This window comes from Topomyia yanbarensis, chromosome 1 (genome assembly GCF_030247195.1).
Source record: "Topomyia yanbarensis strain Yona2022 chromosome 1, ASM3024719v1, whole genome shotgun sequence".
Lineage (NCBI taxonomy): Eukaryota > Metazoa > Arthropoda > Insecta > Diptera > Culicidae > Topomyia > Topomyia yanbarensis.
The window spans coordinates 195,588,127-195,612,343 of NC_080670.1; the positions used below are offsets into that span (position 1 = coordinate 195,588,127).

Here is a 24,217-nt window from a genome sequence, read left to right on the forward strand (position 1 = left end):
ATAATGTAAATATATAAAAGACCCACGGCTCTGGTTAGTTAACACACTGAACCTCAGCAAATAACAATACATAATAATAGTAATTGGTCATTCATAGTTACAGGGCGAGTTTAACATAAATTTACCATACAAAATTCTTTTGTCCAGGTCAGCAAATAATACGGTTCAGAAAAACACAATCACAAAATGTATCGAAATTTGCCAGGAAACATTTGGTCTGGCAAGCCATCTGCAGTAGCGGCAGACAATGTCAGATTTTTGTCACAACCGGATCTATGAACCTGGAAACTTATTGCAATGAGTGTTGTTCGAGGGCATTGTGGTTTTACGATGGTTTGGCCTGATTCGACATCATGTCGAATTGTGTTATATCGGTTTTGAAGTATTATCAAGCCAATATGGTTTATTTTGCGCCCGAAAACTACATGAAAATGCCCGAAACTTTGTCCAATTAAAATAATTGAGTAATTACGAAGCAGCAGTTATCGAAAATTGATTGTTGCCAAAGATGAAGTAGGAATATAACGAAAGTGCAAAAATGCTCGGAGAATTTTTAGATACTATTGTGCCAAAGTACTACTAAGAAAAAAATATATTAGAAATGCGCGCTTTTTTCAAAAGCATTATTCGGATAGGTCAAATGATGGAAACTTCACACACGTTTCAGAGACCGACAATATGAATGGTGAGGTTGTTGAAGCCAAAAACAAAAAAATTCAAACTTAACACAGCGGCAGTTGATTTTAATTATTGTCATGCCCGTCCTTCCTTCTCACGATGTAGAACTTTTCAGGTAAAATGGATGGTATGGAGGGTGAAATTGGAGTATTGGCTTTCGGAAATCATCTGTACACAATTCCATCATGCACAAAATTCAGTACAAATAACGTTTTTTTGCTGCTTCGATTGTAAATGTTATAACCTTAGGGACATACTTTTCTTTTTTCGGGTTAGTAAAATGTACGAAGTAAGAAAACGAACCGAGATGAACTCTTGTAACCAGTACGTAGAATTGGTTGCACCACCAGAAACAATAATCACAGGTCTCATTTAATGGTACACACAGGCAATCACAGATATGGGCTTCCCTAACAGGGACGTCAGAGTCATTATACTCGAACTGCAATTTCTGTGTAGTAATTTTTGTGTAGTTTTTTAAGTGTAGTTCAAAAGACGAAAGTGCAGTGACAAGACAAATTGGAATATAGTTTGAAAGAAAATAAAATCTGAATCGTGAAAGTGACATCGACTGGGAGTTTCTACAGAGAATGGAACAGAAAGGGTAAGTTTCGAGAAAATTGAAATATATTTGAAAGAAAAGAGACGAGGATCGTTGCATTGACGTCAACAGAAATTACTACAGCAAAATCAGTTATTCAAAACAATCCGTTAAACAATATTTGTATTAAAAGCGATTATTCTCAAAAAATTTACCATTTATATCGTAACATTTATGAATCTTGTGTCTATTTAATGGATTATGTGGATTCCAGTGCGAACTGTGTTAACTACAGCATTTTTAGCAGTCATAGGAGTACTTTTTTCTGAAGCTCTATGACGGCAATTTAGCAGAATCCAGTGCTAAATGTTTACCGATACCATTCCAAACTATTCACCGCCGCTGCCTCTCCCGAGCTACCTCTTTTGTAACTCTGGAAGGTCAACACACCTTTGGAAACCCAACAGCTTGTAATAATTAGCGGTGACCAATTACTATGCTGGTGTGGAATGTGGTAAGATTCATTGTTCGACAACAACAAAAACTGAGCTCGCAATTACCTGCCCTTTCACTCTTCTGTTAGCTGTTAGCTCCGGGCCCTCCCTTCAACCGCCGGAACCGTAATTTCTTTGTACTACCTACATTTCCGCCGGGCCTCGAGGGCTGGTTCCAATTACCGAAATTAGTTTGAACCTATAAAGCAACTGGGTCAGTTTAGTCCGTTAGCCACGAAATACACACTCGCACCGGGAGGGACACTCCACTTATCACAGCGTCATATTTTTTTTCTATTCTTCGTTTGACTCTAGCAGTACGAATAGACACAGTCGCGCAATTATATACACTACATGACGGTGGGTACCTATAGGTTGGGAAAGGTACACGGAAAAAATACCCATAAAACGAGTTCAAGAGTAATACTAGCGTCGTTTTTTTTTTCGTGTTTGGTGCCGGTCCAAACCCATTGTTGACCGATCGTGGCCAGTTCATCGCGGTACCGGACGACGCGCTAGCCCCGAGGCACAAAAAACAACGGGTACCGAGAGAAGCTTAGTGTGTTGACCTTTTGCCGGTATCATCTTTCTCAAAATGACGCGATGTAGTACCTGGTGTTTAATGTTTATTTTACGACCGAAGAAAGACTTTTCATTCCGCTCATCAAAAAGTTTAAAAGCCAAACGATAAACGCTTGATGCCAGTGGCTCTCCAGCGGTGTTAGACAAGAGGGAACGAAATTAGGACACGTAAAGAGGCAAGCCCGGAATAATTGCCACTTTCGTCGGCTCCGAAGATTCACGACCTTCAACACACCGGTCGCTGTGTTTGTGTCTGTATGGCTCAAAACCGGACGGATTCCTGAGCATCGAGTTTTCCCAAGCCCATGACCCTCAGACGTTGCACGACAAACAACAACAAAAAAAAGATCACCCGAGGAAGTCTCCTCCGTGTCAAGATCGTGCTGCCCTGCAGTGGCGATTCGTTCCGACAGGCCGCCGCAAGCGCTGAGCCATGAAGCAAATAGCGGGGTGCGAAAAACTCGGAACCGTGACTGTAGCAGCAGCAAATAGCATCTCAAAAAAAAGACGCTACTTCAAATTTCGTGATATATGCGCTGCGCGATGGATGATGCGAGATTTCACTTTCTTCTTCGATGACCTTCACACGGCATCATCATCGCGTCGGTCGTCATCTCACTGGAGTGCCTCGGCCATGTAGATTGCCGCAGCAGGGTCGCAAGAGGTCACTTTCTGCTTCTTCTACGCGGTTCAAAGGTAAATATTTACGATCGAATGTATGGCGAGTGTAGGCTCTGCATTTTCATGAGAAAAACGATGAAACTTTGAGTTGCACTGAGTCTGCGATGGTTGCTCCGGTGCTGTACAAATGAAGCCGATGCAAACTAACAGCAACGGTACCGGAGACACCCCAATCAATTTGTCACAAGGTAATCCGATTGATAGTTTTAATCCCGCAGCGATTTGGCGCAAACTGCAAACAACCGCCAGCAAATCAATAACAGGGTTGAAAAAAAAATTGAAACCGCGGCATGAGCTCGAACCAAAATAAGGTCAAACGGTGAGCGAAAAAAAAAAAAAATAAAAACAACTGCGGAACGAAACGAGTGCAAATTGCTCTGCATCGGCTCCCCGTGGTACCGTAGCTAATGGAAACAGAGGCTGACCAACAACACAGTGTAAATGTCATTCGTAATTGCAGCGAATTATGCCGAGCGACACGGATGGAATTTATTCGTTGAAAAAAACCGGGTTTTCTCCATCACGGACATCAGAATTGATATGGCTTAACTGTGCAAACTAAAATAATTATCAAAATTCATGTATCCTAAGGAAATGATGCGCTCTCCTAACAGGGACATCAGAATTAATATACTAGAGTTGTGATTTCTGTGTAGTAACTTTAGTTTAGTTTCTTTTAGTGTAGTGTAAAAGTGTAGTGACAAGAAAAATTGGAATATAGTTCGAAAGAAAAAAAAACCTGGATCTCGACAGTGACACCGATTGGAATTTACACAGATGGGAACAGCAAAGGTAAGTTCTGCGAAAATTAAAAATTGAAATACATTTGAAAGAAAAAAATGTGATAATGACGCCAAAATGTTTCCTACAGATGAGAACAGCAAAGGTAAGTTTTATATAAAATAAAAATTAAAATGCATTTGAAAGAAAAACTTAATCAAGAACCGAATCCACAATTTTCCCCCGTGTCTATCGTTCCGGCAAAAAGTAGGGTAATAACCAATACCAAAACTACCTTCCCGTCTTGATCGAAATGATAAAATCACGATCTCATTGCATCCAAACTGCTACCACGATACACACGTGCCGAGAGTTCAAAAGATCCATTACCATAGCCGTGGCTACTGCAGCTGTCGTACGGCGAAATCGGAGATAAACGAAGTCATGTTGCTATATACGCGGGATTACTGTGCCCGCTCCTCACACATCCGTCCGTCCGTTCGGTTCGCTGCACTGTTTATATCACAACAACTACCCCTCTTCCTCACTATTTTCTATATATCCAATTTCGCCATCGCCGTCACGTATCCGCAGCGAGTCAATTTCATAATTGACGGATAATTATTATTATTACACATTTCGCTTTCAATGCTAGAGTAATAGTGGGCCTCCTCGCAACCCCCTACGGGGATTTGGCAAGTGAAAGAGTTGCAAACACTACTCCGGCCATCCCCAGCCAACAACAAATAGCCTCGATGGACGACAGCAACAACAAAATGTGTATATCAATTTCTTTCTCCTCGAGTTAGTCGCTCCGGTTGATGAGCGACGTCTCAGATCGCAATTGATCATCATGCGGCAACGGGCGATGGCCTGTTGTCCTAATCATCATCAACGCCAGCCACCATCACAGCCGGGCTGGCTGGCAGTCAGCAGCTAGTCCCCGTCGTCGTCGTCGATTAGGCTTCCGTCAAACGTGAAGTCAATAACTAATCATCTAACTGAGATGATCAGCTTCCTCGAAGCTCGATTGAAGCTTGCAGGGGCGAAAAAGTAGGGGGAATTGATGAAATATTACTACTAGTAGAATGTTGGATTGAAGGGGAGCGAGCATAGGAAAGTGTATCGTAATGCTCGACCGATCCCGGAATTGTTGCGGAAATTGCGTTGAGAGTGGAAGGCGGACTCGATTCTCGTTGATTAGTTCGAGCAGCTAATGTGAGTGAAAAGCGAGACGTGGAAAAGTGCTACCGATTAGATTTAGTGGTAGCTGTGCAAAGCAAAGAAAAAAGCTCGCCGCAGTCACGATTGATTTGGAATTAAGTTTGTTATTAGATTGGATGCAGGTTCGGTGCGGTTTGGTTGATAATCAGTTCGGTGGTTAATAACATCTGGAAGGGGGTTGGATTTTGCCAAAGCTGCAACACCACGGTAGGAGGTGGGGGAAGGTTGAGGTTTGTACTCATTTCTAGGCCATTTAAGCTGGTTTTGACAGAATTCGAGAGTAGCGAAATGCAACCTGGTATTGTCCGTCCTTATGATCCAATATATTGCACATCCCAGACAGAGACATCAGAACAATGATACCAAAGTGTCTTAAAGCGTGTAATTAAAAGTTTAAAAGAATTGAAATAAATTTGAAAGAAACATAAAGAACCTAGAACGTGGAGCTCCACTGAATTTTACTGTGGCAATGCAATATTTTCAAACAATAAATCAAGTGCCCCACAGTTCTAAAGCAAACACTTCCATACACTCCTGAGTAGAGTTTGTAGGCTCCAAATCCTCTAAACTGCTGTTATCGCCCGCCGAGCAAAGCCGAAGCACAAACAGTAAAACAAAAACCGACATGACAATAAATCAGAATTCCGGATTCCGCGCCCGGGGTTGAACAATATTTAATTAAACAAATCTCTCACCCTTATCGAGCGCCGAGTGTTAGGCATACATGCTTACATCCGAACAGCAGGAAACCAGGGTGAATGAATCATAAAGGATTTACGTGACGCGAAGGATGCTGAAGCTGGGACGCGTTATATAATCTTTAAAATGGCGTGAAAATTGTGCAGTTTATGTTAAAATAAAAACACAATTCGACAGGGGTTGAATAAAAACCAAAGTCCCGTGCGATGAGGGTGAGTTCGGTCTCGAAGCTTTCTCGTGGAATAGAGAACGAACCCATTGTAAACCACTTGAGTCTACGAGTAACAAACGTGATCCTCAAGCCGCAACACGGCTGATGGATGATGAGGACGAAATCGCTGTACTTTACGCCGACTGTAATTTGTGGTACTTTTTGTTTCTATGGACTGGACTCAAGTACACCCCAAAACCCCACCATCGCATCAGTAAGCTCAGCACTCATTTGCGCGCTGCTTTTGATTGTTAAAATTGTGAAAAGTGGTGTCAGCCAAACGAGAGGCCGATATGTGCCAAAAACCCCCCTGTGGCAAGAGGTTTGTTTTCCGAGCGTGGAATTTCCCATCCTCTGCTGCAGTCCTAACATTATGGTTGCCGGAGAAGGTGAAGGAACTCGCTCGAATATTTGCCATATGGAGTTGAACAAAAAAAAACTCTTGAAGCCGATGACGTGTCTACGTCGGTATCCTATTTCGGATGGACTCAAGTGGCTGTCGAAGGTGTGCCGAAATGAACGAATGAGAAAAAAAATGCCTGCTTGAATATAGAGTGGTAAGTTTGACTAGAATTGTCCACCGAGCAAAATCTTTCGGAGCGGGTTGGTTAAAATACAATGCCTTTGAGCCACGAGCTGCTGGTCGGACAAATTTGACACTCTGTCCCTCTCTACAAAGTAAAAACGGAATTTTTGATTAATACGCCCTTCACCCATAGTGAAGATAGCTCGTGTTCACTGACTAGCGGCTTTGTTGGACGAGGCGAACAAAAGAGTGACACTCCAGTCGCTTCCCTAACAAGGACATCTCAAGTGATGTGCCAGACGATTTAAATTTAATATTGATGAAGTTAACGGTACGTGTGAAAGAGTGGACCGATGGAGTAGTGAAAAGTATGTTATAAAGGAAAACGATGTAGCATTTGAAAGAACCTTCGAAGCAGTGAAAATTAAGCAAGTAATTGGATGTGTGCATGTAAGATTCTTCGTTTGAGAAGCAGTGATTTCTTCCTATTCGAAAATGTACGCTGTAATTTTATCATCCATCAAAAAATAGTTTCAACGTTCGCCAATGAAATCATGCTAAGTAAAACTTGTTTGAGAATTTCAAAATTTGATCAGAACGCGATAAAACCGAAATACTCGAATTTTCAAATGCTCACATGCATGGTAGCATCTTTCGCTTTAGGTACACGGAAGAGAACACATTGAGCTTGTCCTGTCATATAGTGGTTCAAATGTACTGCATTTCTCTGACAAGGACATCATAATCGATATACTCATCCATGTGAATCACCAATCATAGTAAGAAAAGTGCAGTGTTCAATAGTTTAGTGCTGAAAAATGAAATGGCATTTGAAAGAAAATTTAAACGCATGAGAATACGTGATGTATTAAATACAAATGTAAAGTGTAGTGATAAATTAAAATGTATTCAAAGGGGAGGAACCGCCAGAATGGACTCAGTCATAACCGGATTTCAGCCAAAGTTGCTTAATTGCACTTTCCTGACAAGGACATCGGAATTAATATAGCCATCCATAAGACATGCAAATCATTGTTACAGAAGTGAAATGTTATATAAGTTCGCACTAAAAAATGGAATGGAATTTGAAAGAAAATTTACATCTAATGAAAGAGTGTTTTTTATTGATTAGTGTGCCAAAATTTCTTCTAGATGCTAAGCAGGTAAAGTGATACGCATCAGAAACAACTGTTGACGTAGAATTACACTTTTAAACAGAATATTTTAATTATATTATCTAACCTGTTTATATATTTGGATGTATAGTGATAATCGAAATAATGTGCATTTACTCTCTTGACGCACACGGTCGCGTGAAATATTTAACGCCAATGAAACGCCACAATCAATCAAGCGTAGCTGGCCGGCGCGCGGGCTCGAACTCGGCTCCGAATACAACGACTGATGGTTCAGAAGATGCTCGCCTGAATGCAATTGGATATGGAGAAAAGTGATCAAAACAGGAAACACCAGTTGGAACATTCGGAAACTTTAGATGGACGAGGTCTTTAAAAAGATAATTTTCGTCTATTGAAGGAGAAACAGACAGAAAACAGATTTAGTAAGTTCCAAGTCCAGGATTGGAGAGATCAACGGCAGCAGGTTGATGGGGCTAGTTCAACGATGCAAATTCCGGCAATAAGTGACAATGTGACCTAGCAATGTTCTGCGACCACTATGCAAACGACTTGTGAACCAGGCTCTGGAGAAAAGGACAGAATACTATCGGATAATCCCGATTCCAACTCCCTCCTGCGAGCTTAATCGTTGGCCAGTACTTGCTTAAATGAATCGTTCATTAGAACTACCGCAGGTACTATATTCCATCTCTCGAATCCATTTGATGACGTCGTTCGAGAACGGACTGTACCCCAGAAGGGTCCTTCTTTGTCAGATGGATCTGATTCGCGTTTTTCGCCTCCACCACCTATAGCAACGGTGGGTTCCGTAGAACGTGACGAGCTAACGTACAACGGGGCCATTTCTCAACAGCTTACCGTTAAATAGGTCATTCCCCGACAGTTACCGATATTTTCCGCGAATCCTAAGGGGTGGTCTTTCTTCTTACGGTCCATTTCATAACTCCACGCAAGCGTGTGGGTAAACACAGGCGGAAAACATGATACGTTTTCAACGTAGTTTACGAGGTTGCACACTACAAGTTGTCAGAAGTTGACTGCTTTTGCCGACGGCTGTGCTATTTGACTTGGAATCCCTACAAACCTTATACGATCAACTCGGGATATACTCATATATCACGAATTTCGCGCTAAATCGTATTCAGAGTTGGCAGTACCCTCTCAGATTTTAATGAAAATTTCTGTACAGACTGTCTTTTGAAAAGGGTCAGACTCTTTTTACCAATTTTTTTTCAAATGGCTGTCTAAAAATGACAAATCCTATCAAAAAATTTTTGTAGGAGTGGTTTTCACAAAATTAGTCAAATTTTCGAAAAAAAAACATTGAAAAAAATCTTCGACTCCTACACTGAAAAAAATCAATTTCGAATTTTTGATTTAGGTGTAATTTTGTTCCAAGATAGGTAATTACTGTTATAGATACTTCCTACTGTCAAAAATTCAAGTTTCAAGGAAAATAAGTTATTTGAAAAAAACTTCTCCTTGTCCAAACTGATTTTTTCAGTGTATTTTTATTCAGAGTCCATTGCCCAGAAACCAGAATGCCAAGGAGAGAACCCAGAGTCCGGGGGAAAGTAACCAGAATCCGAGTTGCGAGTCATTTCATTCATTTAGTCCAACATCAATTTCATGATAACACTGAATCAACAATTTGCCTCCACAATACTCGATTTGTAGCTGCAGCTCTCCAAAGTCGGTTGCGCACAGCACTCGCCAAATCACGTTCCATCTGGTCCACCCATTGTGCTCTCTGCGCTCCCCGCCATCTTGTACCAACCGAATCATTAGCGAACACCATCTTTGCAGGATTGTTGCCCGGCATTCTTGCAACCATATCCTTCCAGCTTTGGCCACCTTTTGGATACTGAGTTCGCCATAGAGTGCAGCGAGCTCGTGGTTCATCCTTCGCCGCCACACACCATTGTCCTGCACACCGCCGAAGATCGTCCTTAGCACCCGTCGCTCGAAAACTCCTATCGCTTGCAGGTCCTCCTCAAGCATGGTCCAAGTCTCGTGCCCATAGAGAACCACCGGTGCTTTAAGCGTTTTGTACATGGTGCATTTGGTGCGGGGGTGAATCTTTCTTGACCGCAGTTTCTTCTGGAGCCCATACTTCCATTGATGATGCGTCTTCGGATTTCACGGCTCACGTTGTGAGCCGTTAATAAGGATCCTAGGTAGACTCCACTACCTCGAAGGTATCCCCGTCGATCGTAACGCTGTTTCCTAGCCGGATCCTGTCGTTTTCGGTTCCGCCTACCAGCATATACTTTGTTTTGGACGCATTTACCACCAGTCCGACTTTCGCTGCTTCACGTTTCAGGCGGGTGTACAGGTCTGCCACCGTTCCAAATGTTCGGGCGATAATGTCCATGTCGTCCGCGATGCATACAAATTGGCCGTGAAGATCGTGCCTTGGCTGTTGAACCCGGCTCATCGCATCACACCGTCCAGAACGAAGTTGAATAGTAGACACGAGAGTCCATCACCTTGTCTCGGTCCTCGAAGAGATTCGAATGGACTGGAAAGTTCACCCGAAATCCTTACGCTGTTTTGTACACCGTCCATCGTTGCGTTGATCAGTCGAGTCAGCTTCCCGGAAGAGCTGTTTTCGTCCATGATTTTCCATAGCTCTACACGGTCGATACTGCCGCCTTGAAGTCAATGAACAGGTGATGCGTCGGGACCTACTATTCACGCCATTTTTGGAGAATTTGCTGTACGGTGAAGATCTGGTCCGTTGTCGACCGACCATCGATGAAGCCGGCTTGATAACTTCACGAATTCATTTACTTTAGGTGATAGACGACGGAAGATGATCTGGGATAGCACTTTGTAGGCTGCATTCAAAATGGTGATCGCTCGGAAGTTCTCACACTCCAAATGGTCGCCTTTCATGTGAATGGGGCAGATCACCCCTTCTTTCCACTCCTCCGGTAGCTGTTCGGTTCGCCGTTCAGGTACTCGTCGAAGTGCTGCTTCCACCTTTCGATCGCCTCACGGTTGTCCGTCAGCAGGCTCCCGTCCTTATCCCTACATATTCCGGCTTGCGGCACGAAGCCTTTGCGGGAGGCGTTGAGCTTCTGGTAGAACTTCCGTGCATCTTGAGAACGGCACAGCAGTTCCATTTCCTCGCACTCCGTTTCTTCCAGGCGGCGTTTTTTTCTCCCGGAAGAGGCGTGTCTGCTGCCTCCGCTTCTGTTTGTATCGTTCCACATTCTGTCGGGTTCCATGCTGCAGCATGACCGCTCGCGCTGCATTCTTCTCCTCCAAAACCGCTCTGCACTCCTCGTCGAACCAATCGTTCCGACGTCTCCTTTCCTCGTACCCGACAATGTCCTCAGCTACGTTGTTGATGGCTGCTTTTACTGTTCTCCAGAGTTGCGAGTCCTTAACCCGAAATACTGAGGCGAGTCTAGAGTCCAGAATCCAGAGGTCGGTGTCGAGAATGCAGAGTCCATAGCACAGTGATCAGAACCCAGAGTTCCGAAGACAGAGCTCAGAGTCCAGAATCCAGAGTTCCGAGCTCAGAGTTCAGATGCTAGAGTCTAGAGCTCTTATCCCAAAATTCTGAACTCAGAGTCTCAGCACATAATCCAGAAACCAGAGCCCAAAGTCCAAAGCCCCTAACCCAAAATAGTAGTTCCAGATTCCAGAGCTCAGATTTGATAATCCAGAGTTTAGATTCTATAGCCCAGCGACCAGAACCCAGAGTCCCGAGGAGAGGGAAAAGAGTCCGGAGTCTAGAATCCAGAGTCCCGAGTGCATAGTCCAGAGTCCACAGTTTAGAGTCCAAAATCAAGACCCATAGCCCATAGCTCAGTTACCGCAGTCTACAGTCCAGAGTCCATAGCACAGAATCTCGAGGCGGGAGCTCAGAATCCAGGGTTAAGAATGAAGAGTGCAGAGAACAGAGTCGAGAATCCTGGGTCCAGAGTCCCCAATCCAAAATACTGAGCCCAGTGTCCCGAGCACAGAGAACATAATCCAGTGTTCAGAATTCAGGATTGTGGGCTCCACTCTAAATTACCGGTCGAGGAATGGTGAAAAACCGTACAGAGCCAAGCTCTACGCCGAAACTGTCTGGGAGCCCATGGAAAACGACCGTGTAAGTTCTAAAAGATGATGTGAACACGGTTTCACCAGGACTTGGGGCTTTGGACTAATCAGCATCGCACTGTTCGGAGAATTCTCTTCAGGATAATTCCGGTAGCAGTCAACAGCAGATTGTCGCTCGCTTCCCGAATGATAGCTTATCAATCACTTTGATGGACAAAGAGGTTACGAAGCAACTTGGACTTGATGGAGACAGCTTCTTTATGCCTAAGTTGAACTGCGAACGTAGCCCGACTAGAACTGAACTCAAATCGAGTTTCATTCAAAATTTCAGGCGCGAACTTCAAGCAGCAATACACCGGATTAGTTGGCCGATATCCATATTTAAAACCATCGGAAGACTCCACGGATACTGATAGGTAACGATAACTCACATCTAGGCGCTAGCCTTAAAATACGGGTTGGGTTCTCGGAAGGGCTGGATGATCGGGATTGCATGTTCGCCTTTGTGTATTATGGCGAGAGGCTTGAGCGTTAACATATTCGATCGCGTGGACTTTTGTATGTCGCGTGTATAATTTCGAGTGCAAAAATTCGATTTTATAACCGTGTGGACGTTCGCATATTCACATATCAACCGATCCTGTCGCCATGGAACGTGTTGTCTAGTAGATGTGAGCATCGTTTTTTTTGCATTGGTCCAACTGAAGCCAAGGGTCTACCCGAGCAAACGAAAAGCCCATAATACCCCCATGGTCATGGTTCAATTTCATCCCCACTGCATGGTGTTTTGAGTGTTTTCAATGGGATTCACCCGTGAAACCGCCATCACCATGGTCCGGTAGACTCCATATGAAAACCATCTTTTAGTGTATTTATGGGTTATTCGGACCCATGGTGTTTTGACAGTTGTGAAGCTTGCACGGACCATATTTATGGTCATTTTAAGGGGTTGTATGGTGTCTAAACCCATGAGAATTCGCTCGGGTATGCTGCTAGGACCAAGAGTAGGGACTTCCGGGCGTCATCGATTCATTATCGCGCAAACGCGAGCATTTTTAGTTTCACGCTTAAGATCGCGTTTATAAGTGCTAAAACGTTCACTTAATTGCAGGGGTGTTTTCATGTTTGGAATATCGCGGATGTAGGTATGCCTGGGTGATCGCGAAGGGCTCAAGCGCTTGTACGTTAACGTGTTTGTTTCGTTACTTTTCTTTAAACTTGTTGAAGCCTGTTTTGTACACAAAAGAGGCAACCAAATGGGCCTAAAAGTTAGTTTTTAGCGTTTCGGATTTTCCTCATCAGTAACTAGCGCCATCTTGGCGCGAATTAGATGTTAAATTTAAACTAGCACCAAAATTAACACTTGTTAGACGCGTAATCCTAAATCATGAGTGATGTCTCGAAAAGACAAGCACAGAAGTATTGGTTCGCTAATGAGAATACGGAACACGAAACAGTTTTTTGGCTTACGAACAAAAACGCCTGGCACTATTCAAAAATATAGTTGTTTTTTTCATTCAGGAGGGCACAATACCCAACTTAAAATTAGTTTTTAGCGTGGGCCTTAAGGTTTTGATTGTTTTCCCACTGCATGTCATCGCATCATCGCAGTCCAATGTTTCCACTGTCGGACCATTCTTCAAACTGAACCATGCAGTGGCACGCAGTACGTTCAGCACAAATACTCATCTTTCTTAGCGTCTATACCGAACCCAGAGCTGCCAAAGGCCATCTGGTATTTTGTCATCTTTGGGAGTCCCAGCATGGGACGCTTCAAGTTTAAGCGCCGATTTCTTCTCCCTCGTGAAGAAATCGGCCCTTAACCTTTAGGCCAGGTTCACCGGTACGTTTAAACCCGCTCGCTTAAGCGTTAAGCGAGGGTGAAGAAATCGGCCCTAAGTGTCTGAAACCAGGGCTCATCGCCAGTCCAAGGAGATAGTAAATCCAACAAGTCATACGTTTAGTGTAAATTGTACAGTAGAACCTTGCGGCAATTAAAAACATAGTAACGTTTAGTGTAAATGTCTAAACAGCTGTCTCGTCCGAAGTGAAGTTCCGGGAAGAAAGGCCAGAAAGTCTGGTTTGCTGGTTAGGAAGCCACACTCCTATATTCGCTACTTCGGACCACTGCATCTTTTGTGGGTTATGCGTTTCTCTTTCAATTTTCATACAGTGCTTGGTATTCACGGTCTTTGCTTTCTAAAGCGAATGACCTCTAAGTTAAAGCCCCAATAAACTAAAAAAATCTCCCTTGCTTCTTGCGCTTTCATAAGTCACGTTCAGAGCTTAGTCTACAGAAGGATGGGTAGGACAATATTTGAAATCTATAGCTATTTATCTCGGCGACAATAAACAGACAGACCAACTATTTGTTTGGCAGACGGGATGCTAATTAAATGTTGTGTTTGACCGCAATCAACTCACTAACAAATCGTCGTTTCCTGAAAACATTGTGAAGTTTCTATCACGTGTTGGCAGATTTTCGAATTAAAATCCTTATTATAAAGACGTGTACAGTTTGACATTGATGACCTAATACAGCTGAATCATCGCTGAAAATTAAGTTTGTGGTATTCAGTTTCACCATACACGAAATGTCGTACTACTAGGGTTCAAGAGTTTCAACTTAACCAAACAGTTTGCTTCTCGTAGTTTGTCACTTGTTGAGTATGACAACGATAGGGTGAAGATCACTGACTAAAGACTGAAATTTAATTTTCGGAAATTAGTTTCCACCTTCAGATGGTATTGAAGACTATCTGATGGCTTTGAAGGCCAGAGATGGGTTATTGTAAGCGTATACTGCCAAGTACCCAAGAATATTTTTCCACGTATCCTTTGCAGCTGATTCCAGCCATAGCAAGTACGGAGTGCCACCGCCAGCTCAACCTTGCTATTATCTATATACACAAGCACATAGATTCTAATGAGGGTTGATCAGTGCATCATTCGAACTTTGTTTTCGATCAAGGAAAGTGGTTCAGTTCAGAAGATACAAATGTCTACACTACAGTGACAAAAAAATGACTCCTATCAGCCCACTTTTGACACGATTCCTAGTCCCACCAGTACTTGCTGCAATGTTAAGGCAAATTGGACAAATCTAACTACAGGACCAACGTGTCTGAAGTTTGTTTGGGTTTTTCGATAATTTACTGTTTGTCAGTGCCGTTACAGCAGATACATTTTCCTTAGCAGTTTTGGTGCGTGGTTTTTCGTAGGTACCGTTTGGTTGCAGAACTGAAACGTGGGCGTTTGCCCAGGGTATGTGCATGTGCATAGGTGATACCTGGAGCAGATTTGCAAACGAAGGCCAAGTCGGAAGTACAGCTACATTCTAACGATGCGAAGGCCATTTAGAATGGCGGGGAAAAAGTTTCTCCAGGTTAATTCCCAACGGATTACACTTTTCCGTACTTAGAAAGGAATTTTTGAATGTATTCGAAGCTGTGCCAAATTCTGTAGGCGAATTTCAGTTAAGTCCTTGTCCATATATACGGGTATCTTGGTTTTAATATTGTCATATTCGACGTCGTGTTCAACACCATAAAGATTTCTACATCTGATAGCATGTTAAACCTTGTCAGTAACACATTTTGTATGATGTAGTTGGACGTGAGTCACTACCGTGAGGTTCATTTTCAATTATAGCAACTGTTGCACTTCGCACACTGTAGGTCTTCTATGTACAATCGATCACGGCATTATTTTTCCTTAGTATCGCGCTTTTTTTTTGATTCACCAACCTCGCTCATCGTGAGTTCAACGAGACTATTTTTTTGTTACTGGCCTGTAGAGGTAAAGACGCGGGTAAAATTTGTTCGGTTGCTTTGCTGCGAACGAGCGTTGTGTTTTTAGCTTCTGGTCTGTGCGACATCAGGCGAGTTAGGCTGAACAAACACTATCTAAAATCTCTTCCAGTGCCGTCCGCACATTCCAATCTACATGCTGCTCGGTCAACAACCAAGCAACGAATGTTACAAGACGAACATGTGGGGCGTACATATACTACATATATAACTATTCAATTTTACCGATTTTTCATTAAATTATTTTTATGGCACAGATATTGGAGTATAAATGATTAAAGTCTAATGACTAACTATCTTCGAAAGGAGATTTTTGTTGAAAAAGTTGAAAGTACTCTACTTCAAATATTATTGGTCATCGCCAAATTCTGGAATAACTGCGCTTTTTACAATGTCGTATTCCTCAATGCTTGGGTCTGTAAATACCTAAATAAAAACGACAAATGTTCAAGTTCTGGATTTTTAAATTAGTTGAATAAAATTAGCATTTTGAATATTTAAGGCAGTGATATTTTACCTTTGCTATATTTTGCAACTTCAATTTTCTGTGTTTTGTATAACTTGTAGTTCCTTGATTTGATTTCTAGATACTTTTGCATTAAATCTTAAATTGATGTAATAAGTAATTGTAATTAAGTCTAGGACTGCTCTTTCATTTTCCTTATATCTGGATTTATCAAAAGCAAATTAACTTTAGTCAAAGCAAATCACTTTATTTTTGCACTATCTCATCACAAACATGTGCAATAATTTCATATTAAATTCCCTGAAATGTAAGACTACGACAAACGAGGAAAAGATTTTGTGAAAGCAGTAATAAACTGCGCCATGATTGGTCCATACTATTCGAATGACACGCGAACATGGTATAGCGTTGTTAGTATTGTCCCATTTGAATCCATGCGAATTCGCTCGAGCCAATCACTGTCACTGGGTCCTCAAACGGTTGTCAAATTTGTGGCGACTGTTCAGGACCGCAATGGTAGCTGCTAAACTCCAAAAACTATAGCCAACACCTCCAAATCAAAAGCCAGCATCATCAGCCAAAGACGCCGAATTACCGCTCGTGAATGAAAAATCTAAGCATCGAAGATTGTACGACCGTTATTGAGAAATCGAATGGCCCCCAAAAGATGCAGTAGGTGAGATGAGGGTGTAAATATAATCCCGTTGCACGAAAGAATCTCCACGCGCCATAACAAATTTCATGCTCTTTTTCACCAGAACACCATAAAAAGTGTCTGTACTTGCTTCCCGAGACATCACTCGGAAAAGGCCAGTTGTTTAGGCATTTACACGGGATGTGCTATATTTTTGATTTAGATTACTGATGAGATAATTTCGAAAGGCTACATCTATTTTGTTTATGAAGTTGATCAGATTATAGGTGCAATAGCGTTCACTAATGGGATTTTTCATTGCAAAACCCCGGGGTTGTGGATCGCTTTGGTGTTGCATTTTCTAGCAGCAAAGCAGGCCACTAGACGTGTTTCATGCCCATTTCTGCTAGAAAGTGAAATCCACTGGCCCGGTATTTTCTAATGAAAAACGACATAACTCATCGGGGCGTTATTGTATTAGCGAAATCTTGAACGTAGTTGTGCGTGAATGATCACGATTGCATGTTCGTTCTTGTGTATCATCGCGAGCGGCTCGAGCGTTTGTATGTTAACTTGTTCAATCGGGATCGAAAAAAATTGAATTAGAAGTTTGTTACAATTTTGTAGCTTTGTTTCAATTGGAGTACCTCATTTAGGTACTCTTAGGTAATTCTGAACTTGACACGAAAAATGTTAAAAAGAAACCATATTTTTGGACAGTTCAAAAGTGGTAAACGAAACGATGTCTAGAAATAGTTAGTCTTTGCTTTGATGGTAAATTAATGATATGCAGTATCCCCCTCCAAAGAAGAGGATGTGTGTAGAACCTACTTCATGAGCAAAGAACAAAGAAACCTCACCATAAAATTCTAGGAGTATGCGTTTCGGTTTCGTCTCTTCAGAATCTGCCACTTGACCTGGGCTCCAGACTAGCGGGGGTTCAAAATTTGAAACACTACTTGTGAACACACCTAAACGGCTTCTAACTTTCGATGTTTCCAAAGAGAAGAAGTGATGTTCTGTTCTTCTCGTTTGGGACATCGAAATTAAAAATTAAGAAGTGGTTTAGGTGTGCTCACAAGTGTTAGTTCATTTTGGACGTCGGCGACAGTCTGGTGTCTTGATCAAGAGCCAGATTCTGAGGAGACGACGTCGTAACGCAATCCCCTGGACTTAAGCCATCGCTGTTTGAAACACAACGCTGCTTGTGGCAACCGGTCACAACACTAGCAAAAATGTGAGCTCTGACAAGTACACTCCGGGGTCCTTCACTCACATTGAATTCAATTATTTAAATTTTGTGATAGTCACCTCGTTTGTGCTGGGATACAGTGATTACTATTTTAAATTTTCAGTTGAAAAGTGTACGGATTTTTTTTCAAAACCACTTTTACAATAATCAATTATTTTCTCAATTTTTTTTTCAGAATTTGGAGTCTATGTCTATGAGAATTTTAACATAAAATATCTTCAGGCTTGGAACGGAGTTCTAAATTTTTATTATAAACACAACGAAGCTTCGAATGAATTTTCAGTTCGTCACCGATGGTAGCAACACCGAACGAGACGAATGACACCTGTGCTAACCGGTAGAAACGATACTGAGACACACATTTCTGGCCCCACACGATTTGCCAAAAGGTAACCGGATTGATAGCCTTAACACCGCCGGTGGTGGTGGTTCTTTCACCAATTTGACGCAATCAACAATCACCGACAAATTAATAATGGTTAGGAAAAATATTGAAACCACGGTGGGCTGAAGTCGAACCAAAATAAGGCCAAACGCTGAAAAACAAAACCGAACAAAAACCGCGAAACAAAAGCGAGTGCAAATTACCGCGCATCAGCTTCCCGTGGCATAGATCTTGCCAGCAAGCGAAGGGAAAAAAAAGACTGAACAGCACAGTGTGAATGTAATTTGTGATTATAGCGGATGATACCAGGCGACACGCTTGAAATTAATTCAATTCAGTGAGTGTTTTCCGTCACTGACATCAAAAACTGTGTTACATTAGAAAAAGAATAACAACGTAACGAATAAAACTATTTTTGAGGTCACGTAAATAAAAAAAATAACCAAAATTTGCGTTAAGTGATACATTGATCTTGACGAAGAAGTGCACTCTCCTAACAGGGACATCATAATTAATATATTTGAGTCACATTTGTGTAATAGCCGAACTTATTTTAGTGTAGTGTAAAAGTGCAGTGCTAAGAGAAATTGAAATATAATTTGAAAGAAAAAATATATACGACGTGATAGTGATGTCGACTGGAATTTCTAGAGTTGAACGGAAAAGGTAAGTTTTGAGTGGAGCGAAAATCGAATTACATTTGAAAGAAAATAGTTTGGATGAAGTGTCAAGAAACCATATTCATAGTTTTTTTTTTAAATTTTATATATTTGAGAACCCGAAAAAACGAAATGCATTTGAAAGAAAAAAGACAGAATCGTAAGTGACGCCGACTAGAATTCTTACAGATGAGAACAAAAAAATAAGTTTGAAGTATTGCGAAAATGAAATCGGATTTGAAAGAAAATAACTAATTAATCCACTTAAGACAGATGCCTGCCATTTATTTCCACTACAATATTGTAGTGGAATTAAGCGAAAGACATCCGTCTTAAGAGGATTAATTGTGACTTTCCACTAAGTCACTTGAAAAGTTTTGAATTAAGCAAAAAAATTAATTTAATTCAGTGACGGTGTTCTCCGTCACGGACATCAAAAACTGTGTTACATTGGAAGAAGAATAGCTACGTAACGAATAAAACTATTTTTAAAGTCGCGTAAAACAAAAGAATAACCAAATTTTGCATTAAGCTGTACCCGTATCGTGACGAAGTGGTGAACTCTCCTAACAGGGACATCATAATTAATATGCTCGAGTCACATTTGTGTAATAGCAGAATCTATTTCAGTGTAGTGTAAAAGTGCAGTGCCAAGAGAAATTGAAATATAATTTGAAAGAAAAAAATAGCTGCGACGTGATAGTGGTGTGGACTGGAATTTCTGCGGAGTTGAACAGAAAAGGTAAGTTTTGAGTGGAGCGAAAATCGAATTACATTTGAAAGAAAATAGCTCTGATGAAGTGTCAAGAAACTATATTCGTAATTTTTTTAATTTTATATATTTCAGAAAACCAAAAATTGAAATGCATTTGAAAGAAAAAATGCAGAATCGTAAGAGTGACGTCGATTAGAATTCCTACAGATTGACAGAAAAGGTAAGTTTTGTGATGTGAAAATTGAATCGGATTTGAAAGAAGATCATTAATTAATCCACTTCAGACAGATGTCTGCCGTTTAATTCCAATACAATATTGTAGTGGAATTAAGCGAAAGACATCCGTCTTAAGAGGATTAATTGACTTTCCACTAAATCGCTTGAAAAGTTTGGAATAAAGCAAAAAAAATAAGAAAATGACCCTAATTAGGTACCAAGATATGGATCTTGGAAGATTTACGGCTTCCTGAAACATGTCACGGATTTTAGCTAAAATCAAATGCAATTTGATAGCAAAATGTGCGGAATGATTCAAACTTGTTCAAATTCACCCCAAAAAACATCGAGATTCAGAAAGTGAAACATTTTAAAAATCTGCAAAAAGAATTTGATGGTAAAAATGAAGAATTTGAAGGAACAGAAGACGAACGTTTGCAAACAACGAAAACAATTGTATTTGTAAAAAAAAAACAAAAGTGAATCTCGCAACGAACATCCCTCCCAAGGGTGGCCCCAAATCGACGGATACCGGTTCGTGTGTAACAGAAGAATAACCAAAATTTGCGTTAAGCAGTACATGTATCGTGACGAAGTGGTGCACTCTCCTAACAGGGACATCAGAATTAATATACTCGAGTCACATGCGTGTAATAGTAGAACCTAGTTTAGTGTAGTGTAAAAGTGCAGTGCCAAGAGAAATTAAAATATAATTTGAAAGAAAAAATAGCTGCGACGTGACAGTGGTGTGGACTGGAATTTCTATAGAGTTGAACAGAAAAGGTAAGTTTTAAATGAAGCGAAAAATTGAACCACATTTGAAAGAAAATAGCTTTGATGAAGTGTCAAGAAACCATATTCGTAGATTTTTTTTTAATTTTATATATTTGACAAAACCGAAAATTGAAATGCATTTGAAAGAAAAAGTACAGAATCTTAAGAGTGACGCCAACTAGAATTCCTACAGATGAGAACAGAAAAGGTAAGTTTTAAGTGATGTAAAAATTAAATCGGATGAAAGAAAATAATTATTCCACTTCAGACAGATGTCTTCCGTGTAATTCCACTACAATATTGTGGTGGAATTAAGCGGAATACATCCGTCGGAAGAGGATTAATTGGGACTTTCCACTAAGTCGTTTGAAAAGTTTTGAATTAAGCAAAAAATGACCTTAATTAGATGTCAAGATCTGGATCTTGGAAGATTTATGTTTTTCTGAAACATTTCACGAGATTTTAGCTAAAATCAAATGGTATTTTGGTAGCAAAATGTGCGGAATGATTCAAACTTATTAAAATTCACTCAAAAAAAAATCGAGATTCAGAAAGTGAAACGTGTTAAAAATCCAATCTGCAAAAAGAATTTGATGGTAAAAATGGAGAATGCAAAGAAACAGAAGACGAACATTTGCAAACAGCGAAAACAATTGTATTTGGAACAAAAACAAAAGTGAATCTCGCAACGAACACCCCTCCCAAGGGTGGCCCCAAATCGACGGATACCGGTTCGTGTGTAACAGAAGGAGAAAACGCGCCATCGTCAGTATGGAACAGCAGTGATTCGAAGGAAAACTGAACCCGAGAAAGAAAGAGTTACACACGGCAGAAACAAAAAGTGAGAGTACACGACATATGCAACATACAATCTCTTTACCCGTGTCCTTCTGCCTTCCGTGTGCAGGGAGCTGCATTTGTCAGTCTCTCGACGGGCTAGCTTCCACGAAACGGACAAGGACGAACGCTACGCAGATGAAACTGGAGCCTTACCAGGCCCATATTAGGCCATTGTCGTTCGTTCGTTCGTCCGTTCTTCCTCCTCCCGAACGTTTAAATATGATAATTTTTATCCGAGCGGTGGATTTCGTTCAGCCAGCCAACCGGCTGGCATTGTTTTATGGCCTGCTTTGGGCACACGTTCTTGCGCGGCGGCAGGGCCGTTGTTTTTTGTAGTTTTTGATTACATTACTAGCGGGCTGATGTGTTTGGGGCAGTGACTGCTGCAGCGAGCGAGCGAACTTTTCTGTGCGAATGCGTGCATCACGATAAGCTATCGATTTCGCGTCCAGTATTTTGTGTGCTCGGACACGAACTTGCAGAGTGAAAAAAACGTTTCCAGATTAGGAAGTAAAGTCCGGCTGGGTTGTTAATATCAATAAGGGTGTTTGTGTATTTTTTCCTGCTGTTGTCTGTCGCGCACCGTTATCGAAACGATCTACGGGCACTCCCCACAGTAAAAGGGCGGATTTCCCTTTAACTTTACCATTCACCGCAGGATGACAGATTTGTAATTAATTCCCAGCCCCAAATGTCATTTGGGTGTGTCCGTGGGGGGTGTTGCTCGGCTTTCGCAACTCAATCTCGGTGGCGGGCGCAATCAGTAATTTCCATGAATGTGAATGAAGCCTTCGGGGTGTTTTTTTTTCTGTGCGGCTCTCGCAGACTCATGGTGATGCAATTATTGATAGTCTCGAGATGATTGATGCGATGGTCATCAATCGGTCGGTGAGTGATTGATCGAAAGGATCTCTTCCCGGAACTGATGCGCAATCGTTCGCCTCTTAACATCAATCACTATTTTGATCGAGTTCTACAACAAAACGTGACCCAGTCAGTTTACAGTTACCCTTTTCACCGATCAGATCAGCGATGTTCTATAATTATTGGAGCAATTTTGTAACGCCCAACGATTTTTTTCTGTGCAACGAAACGGTTCCCGAAAATCTATCCACAGAAGTCGTCGGAATAGAACCGAATGGTCTACGCGATTGCCTGGCACTGGCAGGGTGATGTCTTTCTTACCTATACAGCAACAAAAAAAAACAGGCGAACAGATTTGATTCCCTTCTTCTAACGGCTCAAGACGTAAACAAAAGCCTGCTCGGACAGGCGAAGAAAGGAGACTCACGAAGCAGATCTCGAGACATGAGGCAATGACGACGACGACGACGATGTGGAGAAACTTGATACGGGAGTTTAAGCTCGGTCGGTCGGTCGGTTGGACGGGTTTCGAGAAAAAAAGGGGAACGAGAGCGAAAAATTTGCAATGGGACTTTCGACAAACTATGCAGCCGACCCACAGGGGATGAAGGGTGCTCGGACGGACGAACGCCGTGACCGATGTTCGCTGCCAGTGGGGAAATTGAATATTCTAACAGCAGGAGATAGAGTTGTCAAAGTCAGAAAATGAAGGTAATACGTCAATGTTGGTAGAGGAGGATCGAATTCAGGGGGCATGGTACGTTGAAGCTTTACTAATTAGATTTAAGAATTTGATTTGTGGTTGAAGTATGGAGATATAGAATCCTAAATCATCGGAATCGGTTCTCCAAAACCAGCCTAATCATCGAAATATCTCTTTGCAACAAGGAACAGTACCCAATCAGCAAGACCTTTCTGTAGTTTTAAAAGTGAAACGAAACAGCATTGACGAATGAAGCGGGAGAGCAAAAAGTATCACAACTAATTTAAAAGTCTGATCGATTGTAAATGCTTATTGTGGATTGAATCGGACAGGAATCTGTAGAACTAGCCACTGGAGGCTGGTATGATCCTTTCTTCTTCGTCGTCGAATAATGCCTTCGCTGCTCGTTGCCGACTGTAAGAACCTGTTCCTTTTTGGCGCATTGAAGGAAAAAAACCAGGGTTGAAAATCACACTGACAAAGTGACAAGCTCTCAAACGAATTCACAATACTAAAAAGATGAAAACATAATTTAACGTTATCCTTTTTATCCTCCAAAGACATCCTGATCAATATTTGAGGTCAACTTAAATGCGTGGCAAACATTAATGCAAATGGCAGTAGCCAATAAATAAAATCCTAATCAAGTTTCCCCAACACAGACATCAAAATTAACCTACCTAGAGTAACAATGCTCTGTGGCAAACAGTTGAAAGTGAAAATAGTGTAATTTGAGGACAAGTTAAAGTGAAAATTAGTGAAACGATTTGAGTTGGTGAATACGAAAAATGAAATGGAATTTGAAAGAAAACTATTGGTACATCCACCGCAAGTGACCCCATTCCTGCAATCACAAAACTGCTCGCCGCCGCGAAAAAAAAACAAACTTGCAACCCTATCCTACCAGTCCCCGGATGATCCCGAACTGATAGCGATTGGTCGCCCGCAAAAGAAGCAAAAGACAATCAGTAGCGAAACACAAGAGTACAACCAAATCAATGGATCTGATACTGACTACCTTTCTGGACTGGGGCAAATCTGCAACCGGCATGCCACAGACAAGCCGGTCGTACACGCCAAATAAAAGCGAGCTATTCATTGCCATTTAAAGGAAGCCTTAATTGAAAAGCGAATGCCTGCTCGTCGTTCTGCCTCGGTGGTGTTGTTTTGTGCTGCGCGACACAAGCTGCTGGTCCTAAAAAGGGCGAAAGCATCCGACGGACGGGTTTTTCGGTCAAATCGATCGTCTCCCGGAATGGAATGTCTGGTTTTGCAACCGCGCCGAAGAAGCAGATGCTGTACGCTGCAACTCCGGACGCTGAGATTTTGTCACTTGATCGAAAGTG

At 41.6% G+C, this 24,217-nt stretch overlaps 1 protein-coding gene across 4 annotated transcripts in view; it reads right to left on the bottom strand.

The window, feature by feature from the left end:
* Positions 1–24,217, bottom strand: part of LOC131686146 (uncharacterized) — a 546,994-nt gene that overhangs the window by 521,093 nt on the left and 1,684 nt on the right. The gene's annotated exons all lie outside the window — the stretch shown is intronic.